The sequence below is a fragment of the Vicugna pacos genome, unplaced genomic scaffold (assembly GCF_048564905.1).
Source record: "Vicugna pacos unplaced genomic scaffold, VicPac4 scaffold_19, whole genome shotgun sequence".
Taxonomy (NCBI): Eukaryota; Metazoa; Chordata; class Mammalia; order Artiodactyla; family Camelidae; genus Vicugna; species Vicugna pacos.
The window spans coordinates 37,792,962-37,807,484 of NW_027328740.1; the positions used below are offsets into that span (position 1 = coordinate 37,792,962).

General features: G+C 45.5%; 1 long non-coding RNA gene across 1 annotated transcript in view; it reads right to left on the minus strand.

The window, feature by feature from the left end:
• Positions 1-8,345, minus strand: part of LOC140693386 (uncharacterized) — a 31,511-nt gene extending 23,166 nt beyond the window's left edge. The window contains exon 1 of the long non-coding RNA XR_012069122.1: positions 8,132-8,345. This is a non-coding gene — a long non-coding RNA (uncharacterized lncRNA). The remainder of the gene's footprint in view (positions 1-8,131) is intronic.
• Positions 8,346-14,523: the final 6,178 nt, after the last annotated feature.

Consider the following 14,523-nt stretch of genomic DNA (forward strand, 5'->3'; position numbering starts at 1 on the left):
GTGGGATGTGGTGGGTCCTATCAAGAGAGCAAACCGACTTGGGACCCCAATGAGCAAGCAACCACCCTGGTGCGCGCAGTTGAAATTATCGATATGTCCCATGGCCACACCCAGTGCATCTGCAGGACCAGAGACCAATTTGGCATTTTGCCAATAGAGCATGTGTGGGGCTGAATCAGAGATATTGTGCATCGGGTCTGAGGGATCCAGGGGGCCTAGGGTTTGAATTCAGAATGAAAAGCCTTAGGATCTGCTACATTCATAACCTGGGCTGTGATTATGGTTTGGTTTGAGGCACAGGATGTGCAACAGCTCTGTGGTTGCCTTCGTGCACCCGTGCAACAAGGATGAGAGGATAAGGAAGTGTGGTTCAAGACCACAGCGTGAGAAGAGGAAGGATTTCCTTCAGTTAATCTCTCAAAAGCGGATGCTACATTTTGGAAGGCACCGGCATATTTCGGCAGCGAGGACACCAAGTTCGGGCTGCGGGATCATTCCAGCAGGCCCTGATGTGTGACATCCATAGATATGCTTCCACTGGTGTTTCTGTAGACAGAGAAGCTCTTGGAAGAACTGGTTTCAGTGGGACATTCCCGTGGCACTAAAAAGCACAAGCGCACTCACACTCTGCTCTTCTGGAAACACTCCAAAATAACATAGAGTAGAATGCAGAGCTGAGAACCTTTAGAAGTTCCATTTCCACCAGAGGAAGTGTCCTGTGCTCTTTCAGATTTGTGAGATAAGCGTAATCAAAGTGAGGTTATCTAAATCGAAATAGTATTGGGTGTTCATCACAACAAAGGCAACACCAGCAATTGCAGATAGACCAGACAACACACACAGGAACAGGACATGGCATCAATGTCTAGGAAAATTTGTCCTCACAGAAATCCCATGCAATTGTGTAGAGCCAAGAGTCTAAAATTTTCACTTAACCAAGCCCTAAAAGTCTACATTAGATACCTGAATTTACCTGACCAGTAGAGATGAAGAAATACAGTAAAAGGAAAAGGAAATACCATTTTCAGCTCCAAAGAGATTGAAGGCCCTAAAGATAACCTTTCAGACAACTAGACTGCCAAACGCTCTCCAGAGCAAGTATTGAAAAAGGAGGTGAGGGAAACACTGAAGAACAACAGTGTCTCAGAATCACAAAAGGCAGAATACCAGAAAAGGGGAAGAGAAAGCCTAAAGACGAGCCAAATAATCTCAGAAAACTCAGTGGATGAGAAAATATCAGGGCTAACATTCCGTCCTAAGCAGACGAGATATTGCAGAGGGACGCGTGAATGACTTTGAAGACAGGGGAACACAAATCCCTCGGTCAGAAGCACACATAGCAAAGCAAGTGCAAACCAATGAAAACATTGCTGTTGAATCCTGGTTGAAGACAAGGCATGAAAGACTAAAATTCGAAAGAGTCCCAGATGGAAAAGCAAGAGATAAAGAAACAAACAATGTTTGAAAAGTTATGTGTAGAAAAATCAGACTGAAACTTGCTGAAAGCCAAGATAGAATCATCTAGGCGAATTCAGGAAGTACACAGCGTCCAAAAGAGGTGGAATCCCAATAGACTTAGCAGCAGCTGTATGATCCAAATCAACAAAGTTCATAAGCAGCCCAGTGATTTAAAATGCGCCTGGAGGAAAGCAACATAGTCACAAGAGAACCTCCAGAGGGGTTTCAGCTGCTATCTCAGCAGGAATATTGCAGGACAGGGAGGAGTGCCAGGACATAGACCATAGCTTGAATGGCAAAATGCTGCCATCTAGGGTAGCCTATGCCACATGACCACCATTTCTAATAACAGCAGAGCTAGAGAATGCCACAGACCTGCAAATCTTAAAAGAATTCAGCCGTTCGAATCTTATCCTAAAAGAAAGGTTGAGAATTCTCCCCTGAAGGGATAAGCAGCAAGATGAAATGGAAAGAAGAAAACCCTTATTGGAAATGCAAGAAGAGCATGAGTGGAAAAGAAGAAACAAGAAGAAGGCAAGGAGGACATCAAAACCCTAAAGATGGGAGAGGGAAGCAGGAAATCATAGGGGATTGGAAGCACTATCTTAAGGGAGTCAGCTTATATGACTCTCTGTTGGAAGCAAACGGAGAGATGCATGGCCTGAAGTGTTTGCAAAGCAAACGAGAAGCAGACCAAGAAAGAATCAAACAAACAACACAAAAATGGTAGAGTAACATGAATATTCAAAAGAAATTATTCAAGGTGATGTCAAGGATCATTCAGTACGCATCGACCCAGTATCGCGGCTTGAATGTACTCAGCACACCTGTATTCGGAAATCAGAGGCGTGCATTTATATTCGTAAATATTGATTCATATGAGCATATCGTGACCTAACCCAAATGCCGATTTGGAATCCAATGGATTCCTAGTCCGTGATATAGACTTGCAAGTCTTCCAACAGGATGAATGAATGCCATCTTCTACACTACGTCAAGAAGAAATGGCACAAGCCTATAACAAGGAAAAGTAGCTCCGCAAAAGTGTACTAAGATCAAAAGAGACAGGCAGTAAAGTGCACATTGGGGATTGTATCAGTCCTAGGAATTTCAGCCCCCTTGAAACAAATGGATAGATGTCCCGTGAATGCGGGTGTTTCAGCAGAAATCAACCGACGGCTATGTATTGCGGGTGTGCCCATATTACAGGAACAATAGTTTCCCTTAGTGGGTCTCTGTGTACTGTGAACTGTTAGAAAGTTTAAAGACGTGTGAAACATTCAACTGAAAATGGACACACTTCCCTCCGTTGCTACAGTGCATACAGATCTTAACAAAAGGAAAGAGGGAAGAACAAAGGCCCATGGGACGCTAGTGGGTAGAATCACATTTACCTTAGGAACCTCTCGCCGGATGCAGCCCCTCCCCCAACACTGACAAGATGCAGCAGCCATTGGGGATGGCAGTTAGCGGTTGGATTCCAGGTGGAATGTTGGTGTGTACCGCGAGGCTTGTTGTGGCTGGTGGATCCTAGGTAACCGGGCAGAGTGCTGTGGGTGGATCAGTGCGATGGAGGGGCTGCCGCCCTCTGTGGAGCTTGGCTTAGGTCTTTGGTCCGGGAAGCTGTGTCAGTTCGAGATACTGCTGCTGCCCAAAGACCTGAGTTCACGGGTCAGTTTCCAGAAACTGAAAGGGCAGACAGTGGAAGATCTGCCTGTCTTCAGCTTACTGGAGAGGCTCCGAGGTCCTTTCAGACTTGCCCAGTCCTGTTGAAGTCGACTTTATGGGAGACACGAAGAGAAGCTGGCCGAAAACTTGGCTGCACGGATTGAGGAGAGATGCGAACACATTGATGAGAGATGTTCTGCTACAATAGAGAATACTGGCCTGGAGACAGCTGTAGAGGATAGCAGGCTCGAAAGGCATTCATGAGACATATTGAACCTCGCTGATACTAGCAGAAACATACGGAGGGCCACCGTGGACTGGAGGAAGTTCCTCAATTCTCTGCTCCAAGAACGGGTCCAAGATCCCTGACGTCTAAAGAGAAGAGATGGCAGAGATGATAAAAACGCTCATGTTCTTGAAAGAGGTCAGATAATCCACACGACCCAAGGGGCAATTCCAAGCCATTCAGATCAAAGTGCACCAAGCCCAGGTAAGCCTTTTCCCAGGTTTGGGCCTAGCTATCAAGCACTTGCTCTTCCCTCCCCTCCACTCAGGCATCCATTTTGAGGGATCAGTACCTGAGCTGCAATGAAGCCAGTAAGAGAAGAGCAAGCCCCTCCTAGAATCAGAGTTCCTCTAGCTTCATCCTCTGTGAACAACAGGGAACCCAATAAAGGTCAAATACTCTCGTATGAAATAGATAGGAATTGAATACTTAGCTCCCACAAAGAAACGATGGCCTTCCGCTAGATTCAGCAAATGCTGGGTTTATGTCTTCTCTGGGGTGAAGGGAGTGTGGTAAGTGAGGGGAATCTTTGACTGAACTTGAATCTGTATTAGGCCTCCGTTTTTCAAGACAGTCTAGGTAAATATTAGAAGTCAGATAGTGAACGGAACTGTAAAAGTCGCCAATGACATGAAAGACACAGCTTATGTGGACCATCTTTCAATTGAGTCAAGCCCCCGGGGGCAATCTATCATGGGGGTGCAGACTTGGTTGCATTCAAGTGCTTTACCCAACATGATCGGATGATTAATCGTTCTCATCACTGATAGAAGAACACCTGGTTCTCAGTAGCCTAGCATAGCTGCAGCAGGGTTCTCATAGCTATAATGCCTCTAGGTTCTTTGGATTCAAAGCTAAATGTATATATTTAGTTCGTTTCCTCTTGTATTTTCCTTGAGAGGGATGTTACACCTTGAAATGCCAACATGGAGCAGTAGGTGTCATCGGGAGTAATGGGCACCACATGCACAAGTGAATCCAAGCTTGGGGGTTATTTCATGTTTCCATTAGTTATTTCATGGTTCCTGTTGGTTTCGGAGGCTTCAAAAGTAAAGAGTTGACATGACCCCTTTAACAGTTCGGACTGCTCGTTTGCATTCTATCTGTCTATGTTTTCCTTAGAGCTGACATAATGTTACCGAAATTGACAAGTCTGGCTTCTAGGTCGATTTAGTATGTTTCAGAAACTAACTTCATTTTCGTATAACTCCCAAAACATTTATATAAATTCAATTAAATTTTTAAAGACTGCAAATGAGACATCAACACAATGTCAAAACTGGAGTCTTCGGACAATCCCTACCACCACGGCTGTATAGAAACAAAGAGATAAAATAAAATCACATTTCTGTGAAATGTATCTGGAAAGTGTTGATTCATCGATGCCCATTTGACAGAGAAGCAGTGTAAACTGCGCTCACTCGCTCCCATGAACACAGCAATGGAAACATCCACTCACCCAGCCCTTGGCACAGGACACTTACCGACGAGAGGTCTGTTACTTCCAAAGACAGGATGAGGCCTCAGAACACCTGGAAGCAGGAGAAGCAAAAGCAGTGAATGGATACCAGTGCATGGTCTGAGCCCTGTTGATGGAGCACTAAAGGTGAAACCCTCTATAACTTGGACGCACACTCTCAAGCGGACAGGAGACAAGGGTTTGAAGGTGATGCGCTGAGTGTTAGAAGAGTGCACAGCAGATGCTTGGCTGACAGAACTCAAAGAATCCAGTGCAAAATATCCCCACCATTGATTCTGAGACCAAGCTCCGAGCTTCCAAATTTGAAGTAGCAGAGGCAGCGTTCAGGGAGGGATAGGGCTACGGATGTTGGCACACGCTGAGTCTCAGGGATCTGGAGTGCGTTGTGGGATGTGTTGGGTCCTATCAAGAGAGCAAACCGACCTGTGGCCCCAATGAGCAAGCAACCACCCTGGCGCGCGCAGTTGAAATTATCGATATGTCCCATGGCCACACCCAGTGCATCTGCAGGACCAGAGACCAATTTGGCATTTTGCCAATAGAGCATGTGTGGGGCTGAATCAGAGATATTGTGCATCGGGTCTGAGGGATCCAGGGGGCCTTGGGTTTGAATTCAGAATGAAAAGCCTTAGGATCTGCTACATTCATAACCTGGGCTGTGATTATGGTTCGGTTTGAGGCACAGGATGTGCAACAGCTCTGTGGTTGCCTTCGTGCACCCGTGCCACAAGATGAGAGGACAAGGAAGTGTGGTCCAAGACCACAGCGTGAGAAGAGGAAGGATTTCCTTCAGTTTATCTCTCAAAAGCGGATGCTACATTTTGGATGGCACCGGCACGGTTCGGCAGCGAGGACAACAAGTTCGGGCTGTGGGATCATTCCAGCAGGCCCTGATGTGTGACATCCATAGATATGCTTCCACTGGTGTTTCTGTAGACAGAGAAGCTCTTGGAAGAACTGGTTTCAGTGGGACATTCCCGTGGCACTACAAAGCACAAGCGCACTCACACTCTGCTCTTCTGGAAACACTCCAAAATAACATAGAGTAGAATGCAGAGCTGAGAAGCTTTAGAAGCTCCATTTCCACCAGAGGAAGTGTCCTGTGCTCTTTCAGATTTGTGAGATAAGCGTAATCAAAGTGAGGTTATCTAAATCGAAATAGTATGGGCTGTTCATCACAACAAAGGCAACACCAGCAATTGGAGATAGACCAGACAGCACACACAGGAACAGACATGGCATCAATGTCTAGGAAAATTTGTCCTCACAGAAATCCCATGCAATTGTGTAGAGCCAAGAGTCTAAAGTTTTCACTTAACCAAACCCTTGAATTCTACATTACATACCTGAAATTACCTGACCAGTAGAGATGAAGAAATACAGTAAAAGGAAAAGGAAGTACCATTTTCATTTCCAAAGAGATTGAAGGCCCTAAAGATAAGCTTTCAGACAACTAGACTGCAAAACGCTCTCCAGAGCAAGTATTGAAAATGGAGGTGAGGGAAACACTGAAGAACAACAGTGTCTCAGAATCACAAAAGGCAGAATACCAGAAAAGGGGAAGAGAAAGCCTAAAGACGAGCCAAATAATCTCAGAAAACTCAGTGGATGAGAAAATATCAGGGATAACATTCCGTCCTAAGCAGACGAGATATTGCAGAGGGACACGTGAATGACTTTGAAGACAGGGGAACAGAAATCCCTTGGTCAGAAGCACACATAGCAAAGCAAGTGCAAACCAATGAAAACATTGCTGTTGAATCCTGGTTGAAGACAAGGCATGAAAGACAAAAATTCGAAAGAGTCCCAGATGGAAAAGCAAGAGATAAAGAAACAAACAATGTTTGAAAAGTTATGTGTACAAAAATCAGACTGAAACTTGCTGAAAGCCAAGATAGAATCATCTAGGCGAATTCAGGAAGTACACAGCGTCCAAAAGAGGTGGAATCCCAATAGACTTAGCAGCAGCTTTATGATCCAAATCAACAAAGATCATGAGCATCCCAGTGATTTAAAATGCTCCTGGAGGAAAGCAACATAGTCACAAGAGAACCTCCAGAGGGGTTTCAGCTGCTATCTCAGCAGCAATATTGCAGGACAGGGAGGAGTGCCAGGACATAGACCATAGCTTGAATGGCAAAATGCTGCCATCTAGGGTAGCCTAAGCCACATGACCACCATTTCTAATAACAGCAGAGCTAGAGAATGCCACAGACCTGCAAATCTTAAAAGAATTCAGCAGTTCGAAACTTATCCTAAAAGAAAGGTTGAGAATTCTCCCCTGAAGGGATAAGCAGCAAGATGAAATGGAAAGAAGAAAACCCTTATTGGGAATGCAAGAAGAGCATGAGTGGAAAAGAAGAAACAAGAAGAAGGCAAGGAGGACATCAAAACCCTAAAGATGGGAGAGGGAAGCAGGAAATCATAGGGGATTGGAAGCACTATCTTAAGGGAGTCAGCTTATATGACTCTCTGTTGGAAGAAAACGGAGAGATGCATGGCCTGACGTGTTTGCAAAGCAAACGAGAAGCAGACCAAGAAAGAATCAAACAAACAAACAACACAAAAAGGGTAGGGTAACATGAATATTCAAAAGAAATTACTCAAGGTGATGTCAAGGATCATTCAGTACGCATCGACCCAGTATCGCGGCTTGAATGTACTCAGCACACCTGTATTCGGAAATCAGAGGCGTGCATTTATATTCGTAAATATTGATTCATATGAGCATATCGTGACCTAACCCAAATGCCGATTTGGAATCCAATGGATTCCTAGTCCGTGATATAGACTTGCAAGTCTTCCAACAGGATGAATGAATGCCATCTTCTACACTACGTCGAGAAGAAATGGCACAAGCCTATAACAAGGAAAAGTAGCTCCGCAAAAGTGTACTAAGATCAAAAGAGACAGGCAGTAAAGTGCACATTGGGGATTGTATCAGTCCTAGGAATTTCAGCCCCCTTGAAACAAATGGATAGATGTCCCGTGAATGCGGGTGTTTCAGCAGAAATCAACCGACGGCTATGTATTGCGCGTGTGCCCATATTACAGGAACAATAGTTTCCCTTAGTGGGTCTCTGTGTACTGTGAACTGTTAGAAAGTTTAAAGACGTGTGAAACATTCAACTGAAAATGGACACACTTCCCTCCGTTGCTACAGTGCATACAGATCTGAACAAAAGGAAAGAGGGAAGAACAAAGGCCCATGGGACTCTAGTGGGTAGAATCACATTTACCTTAGGAACCTCTCGTCGGATGCAGCCCCTCCCCCAACACTGACAAGATGCAGCAGCCATTGGGGATGGCAGTTAGCCGTTGGATTCCAGGTGGAATGTTGGTGTGTACCGCGAGGCTTGTTGTGGCTGGTGGATCCTAGGTAACCGGGCAGAGTTCTGTGGGTGGATCAGTGCGATGGAGGGGCTGCCGCCCTCTGTGGAGCTTGGCTTAGGTCTTTGGTCCGGGAAGCTGTGTCAGTTCGAGATACTGCTGCTGCCCAAAGACCTGAGTTCACGGGTCAGTTTCCAGAACCTGAAAGGGCAGACAGTGGAAGATCTGCCTGTCTTCAGCTTACTGGACAGGCTCCGAGGTCCTTTCAGACTTGCCAAGTCCTGTTGAAGTCGACTTTATGGGAGACACGAAGAGAAGCTTGCCGAAAACATGGCTGCACGGATTGAGGAGAGATGCGAACACATTGATGAGAGATGTTCTGCTACAATAGAGAATACTGGCCTGGAGACAGCTGTAGAGGATAGCAGGCTCGAAAGGCATTCATGAGACATATTGAACCTCACTGATACTAGCAGAAACATACGGAGGGCCACCGTGGACTGGAGGAAGTTCCTCAATTCTCTGCTCCCAGAATGGGTCCAAGATCCCTGACGTCTAAAGAGAAGAGATGGCAGAGATGATAAAAACGCTCATGTTCTTGAAAGAGGTCAGATAATCCACACGACCCAAGGGGCAATTCCAAGCCATTCAGATCAAAGTTCACCAAGCCCAGGTAAGCCTTTTCTCAGGTTTGGGCCTAGCTATCAAGCACTTGCTCTTCCCTCCCCTCCACTCAGGCATCCATTTTGAGGGATCAGTACCTGAGCTGCAATGAAGCCAGTAAGAGAAGAGCAAGCCCCTCCTAGAATCAGAGTTCCTCTAGCTTCATCCTCTGTGAACAACAGGGAAACCCATAAAGGTCAAATACTCTCGTATGAAATAGATAGGAATTGAATACTTAGCTCCCACAAAGAAACGATGGCCTTCCGCTAGATTCAGCAAATGCTGGGTTTATGTCTTCTCTGGGGTGAAGGGAGTGTGGTAAGTGAGGGGAATCTTTGACTGAACTTGAATCTCTATTAGGCCTCCATTTTTCAAGACAGTCTAGGTAAATATTAGAAGTCAGATAGTGAACGGAACTGTAAAAGTCGCCAATGACAAGAAAGACACAGCTTATGTGGACCGTCTTTCAATTGAGTCAAGCCCCCGGAGGCAATCTATCATGGGGGTGCAGACTTGGTTGCATTCAAGTGCTTTACCCAACATGATCGGATGATTAAGCGTTCTCATCACTGATAGAAGAACACCTGGTTCTAAGTAGCCTAGCATAGCTGCAGCAGGGTTCTCATAGCTATAATGCCTCTTGGTTCTTTGGATTCAAAGCTAAATGTATATATTTAGTTCGTTTCCTCTTGTATTTTCCTTGAGAGGGATGTTACACCTTGAAATGCCAACATTGACCAGTAGGTGTCATCGGGAGTAAAGGGCACCACATGCACAAGTGAATCAAAGCTTGGGGGTTATTTCATGTTTCCATTAGTTATTTCATGGTTCCTCTTGGTTTCGGAGGCTTCAACAGTAAAGTGTTGACATGACCCCTTTAACAGTTCGGACTGCTACTTTGCATTCTATCTGTCTATGTTTTCCTTAGAGCTGACAAAATGTAACCGAAATTGACAAGTCTGGCTTCTAGGTCGATTTAGTATGTTTCAGAAACTAACTTCATTTTCGTATAACTCCCAAAACATTTCTATAAATTCTATTAAATTTTTAAAGACTGCAAATGAGATATCAACACAATGTCAAAACTGGAGTCTTCGGACAATCCCTCCCACCACGGCTGTATAGAAACAAAGAGATAAAAAAAAATCACATTTCTGTGAAATGTATCTGGAAAGTGTTGATTCATCGATGCCCAGTTGACAGAGAAGCAGTGCAACCTGCGCTCACTCGCTCCCATGAACACAGCAATGGAAACATCCACTCACACAGCCCTTGGCACAGGACACTTGCCGAAGAGAGGTCTGTTACTTCCAAAGACATGATGAGGCCTCAGAACACCTGGAAGCAGGAGAAGGAAAAGCAGGGAATGGATACCAGTGCATGGTCTGAGCCCTGTTGATGGAGCAGTAAAGGTGAAACTCTCTTTAACTTGGACACACACTCTCAAGCGGCCAGGAGACATGGGATTGAAGGTGATGTGCTGAGTGTTAGAAGAGTGCACAGCAGGTGCTTGGCTGACAGAACTCAAAGAATCCAGTGCAAAATATCCCCACAATTGATTCTGAGACCAAGATCCGAGCTGCCAAATTTGAGGTAGCAGAGGCAGCGTTCAGGGAGGGATAGGGCTACGGATGGTGGCAGACGCTGAGTCTCAGGGATCTGGAGTGCGTTGTGGGATGTGGTGGGTCCTATCAAGAGAGCAAACCGACCTGGGACCCCAATGAGCAAGCAACCACCCCGGCGCACGCAGTTGAAATTATCGATATGTCCCATGGCCACACCCAGTGTATCTGCAGGACCAGAGACCAATTTGGCATTTTGCCAATACAGCATGTGTGGGGCTGAATCAGAGATATTGTGCATCGGGTCTGAGGGTACCAGGGGGCCTTGGGTTTGAATTCAGAATGAAAAGCCTTAGGATCAGCTATATTCATAACCTGGGCTGTGATTATGGTTTGGTTTGAGGCACAGGATGTGCAACAGCTCTGTGGTTGCCTTCGTGCACCCGTGCCACAAGGATGAGAGGACAAGGAAGTGTGGTCCAAGACCACAGCGTGAGAAGAGGAAGGATTTCCTTCAGTTAATCTCTCAAAAGCGGATGCTACATTTTGGATGGCACCGGCACGGTTCGGCAGCGAGGACAACAAGTTCGGGCTGCGGGAACATTCCAGCAGGCCCTGATGTGTGACTTCCATAGATATGCTTCCACTGGTGTTTCTGTAGACAGAGAAGCTCTTGGAAGAACTGGTTTCAGTGGGACATTCCCGTGGCACTACAAAGCACAAGCGCACTCACACTCTGCCCTTCTGGAAACACTCCAAAATAACATAGAGTAGAATGCAGAGCTGAGAACCTTTAGAAGCTCCATTTCCACCAGAGGAAGTGTCCTGTGCTCTTTCAGATTTGTGAGATAAGCATAATCAAAGTGAGGTTATCTAAATCGAAACAGTATGGGGTGTTCATCACAACAAAGGCAACACCAGCAATTGGAGATAGACCAGACAGTACACACAGGAACAGGACATGGCTTCAATGTCTAGGAAAATTTGTCCTCACAGAAATCCCATGCAATTGTGTAGAGCCAAAAGTCTAAACTTTTCACTTAACAAAGCCCTCGAATTCTACATTAGATACCTGAAATTACCTGACCAGTAGAGATGAAGAAATACAGTAAAAGGAAAAGGAAGTACCATTTTCAGTTCCGAAGAGATTGAAGGCCCTAAAGGTATGCTTTCAGACAACTAGACTGCAAAACGCTCTCCAGAGCAAGTATTGAAAATGGAGGTGAGGGAAACACTGAAGTACAACAGTGTCTCAGAATCACAAAAGGCAGAATACCAGAAAAGGGGAAGAGAAAGCCTAAGGACGAGCCAAATAATATCAGAATACTCAGTGTATGAGAAAATATCAGGGCTAACATTCCGTACTAAGCAGACGAGATATTGCAGAGGGACGCGTGAATGACTTTGAAGACAGGGGAACAGAAATCCCTCGGTCAGAAGCACACATAGCAAAGCAAGTGCAAACCAATGAAAACATTGCTGTTGAATCCTGGTTGAAGACAAGGCATGAAAGACTAAAATTCGAAAGAGTCCCAGATGGAAAAGCAAGAGATAAAGAAACAAACAATGTTTGAAAAGTTATGTGTAGAAAAATCAGACTGAAACTTGCTGAAAGCCAAGATAGAATCATCTAGGCCAATTCAGGAAGTACACAGCGTCCAAAAGAGGTGGAATCCCAATAGACTTAGCAGCAGCTGTATGATCCAAATCAACCAAGTTCATGAGCATCCCAGTGATTTAAAATGCGCCTGGAGGAAAGCAACATAGTCACAAGAGAACCTCCAGAGGGGTTTCAGCTGCTATCTCAGCAGCAGTATTGCAGGACAGGGAGGAGTGCCAGGACATAGATCATAGCTTGAATGGCAAAATGCTGCCATCTAGGGTAGCCTAAGCCACATGACCATCATTTCTAATAACAGCAGAGCTAGAGAATGCCACAGACCTGCAAATCATAAAAGAATTCAGCAGTTCGAAACTTATCCTAAAAGAAAGGTTGAGAATTCTCCCCTGAAGGGATAAGCAGCAAGATGAAATGGAAAGAAGAAAACCCTTATTGGAAATGCAAGAAGAGCATGAGTGGAAAAGAAGAAACAAGAAGAAAGCAAGGAGGACATCAAAACCCTAAAGATGGGAGAGGGAAGCAGGAAATCATAGGGGATTGGAAGCACTATCTTAAGGGAGTCAGCTTATATGACTATCTGTTGGAAGCAAACGGAGAGATGCATGGCCTGACGTGTTTGCAAAGCAAACGAGAAGCAGACCAAGAAAGAATCAAACAAACAAACAACACAAAAAGGGTAGGGTAACATGAATATTCAAAAGAAATTACTCAAGGTGATGTCAAGGATCATTCAGTACGCATCGACCCAGTATCGCGGCTTGAATGTACTCAGCACACCTGTATTCGGAAATCAGAGGCGTGCATTTATATTTGTAAATATTGATTCATATGAGCATATCGTGACCTAACCCAAATGCCGATTTGGAATCCAATGGATTCCTAGTCCGTGATATAGACTTGCAAGTCTTCCAACAGAATGAATGAATGCCATATTCTACACTACGTCGAGAAGAAATGGCACAAGCCTATAACAAGGATAAGTAGCTCCGCAAAAGTGTACTAAGATCAAAAGAGACAGGCAGTAAAGTGCACATTGGGGATTGTATCAGTCCTAGGAATTTCAGCCCCCTTGAAACAAATGGATAGATGTCCCGTGCATGCGGGTGTTTCAGCAGAAATCAACCGACGGCTATGTATTGCGGGTGTGCCCATATTACAGGAACAATAGTTTCCCTTAGTGGGTCTCTGTGTACTGTGAACTGTTAGAAAGTTTAAAGACGTGTGAAACATTCAACTGAAAATGGACACACTTCCCTCCGTTGCTACAGTGCATACAGATCTTAACAAAAGGAAAGAGGGAAGAACAAAGGCCCATGGGACGCTAGTGGGTAGAATCACATTTACCTTAGGAACCTCTCGTCGGATGCAGCCCCTCCCCCAACACTGACAAGATGCAGCAGCCATTGGAGATGGCAGTTAGCGGTTGGATTCCAGGTGGAATGTTGGTGTGTACCGCGAGGCTTGTTGTGGCTGGTGGATCCTAGGTAACCGGGCAGAGTTCTGTGGGTGGATCAGTGCGATGGAGGGGCTGCCGCCCTCTGTGGAGCTTGGCTTAGGTCTTTGGTCCGGGAAGCTGTGTCAGTTCGAGATACTGCTGCTGCCCAAAGACCTGAGTTCACGGGTCAGTTTCCAGAACCTGAAAGGGCAGACAGTGGAAGATCTGGCTGTCTTCAGCTTACTGGACAGGCTCCGAGGTCCTTTCAGACTTGCCCAGTCCTGTTGAAGTCGACTTTATGGGAGACACGAAGAGAAGCTGGCCGAAAACATGGCTGCACGGATTGAGGAGAGATGCGAACACATTGATGAGAGATGTTCTGCTACAATAGAGAATACTGGCCTGGAGACAGCTGTAGAGGATAGCAGGCTCGAAAGGCATTCATGAGACATATTGAACCTCGCTGATACTAGCAGAAACATACGGAGGGCCACCGTGGACTGGAGGAAGTTCCTCAATTCTCTGCTCCAAGAACGGGTCCAAGATCCCTGACGTCTAAAGAGAAGAGATGGCAGAGATGATAAAAACGCTCATGTTCTTGAAAGAGGTCAGATAATCCACACGACCCAAGGGGCAATTCCAAGCCATTCAGATGAAAGTGCACCAAGCCCAGGTAAGCCTTTTCCCAGGTTTGGGCCTAGCTATCAAGCACTTGCTCTTCCCTCCCCTCCACTCAGGCATCCATTTTGAGGGATCAGTACCTGAGCTGCAATGAAGCCAGTAAGAGAAGAGCAAGCCCCTCCTAGAATCAGAGTTCCTCTAGCTTCATCCTCTGTGAACAACAGGGAACCCCATAAAGTTCAAATACTCTCGTATGAAATAGATAGGCATTGAATACTTAGCTCCCACAAAGAAACGATGGCCTTCCGCTAGATTCAGCAAATGCTGGGTTTATGTCTTCTCTGGGGTGAAGGGAGTGTGGTAAGTGAGGGGAATCTTTGACTGAACTTGAATCTCTAT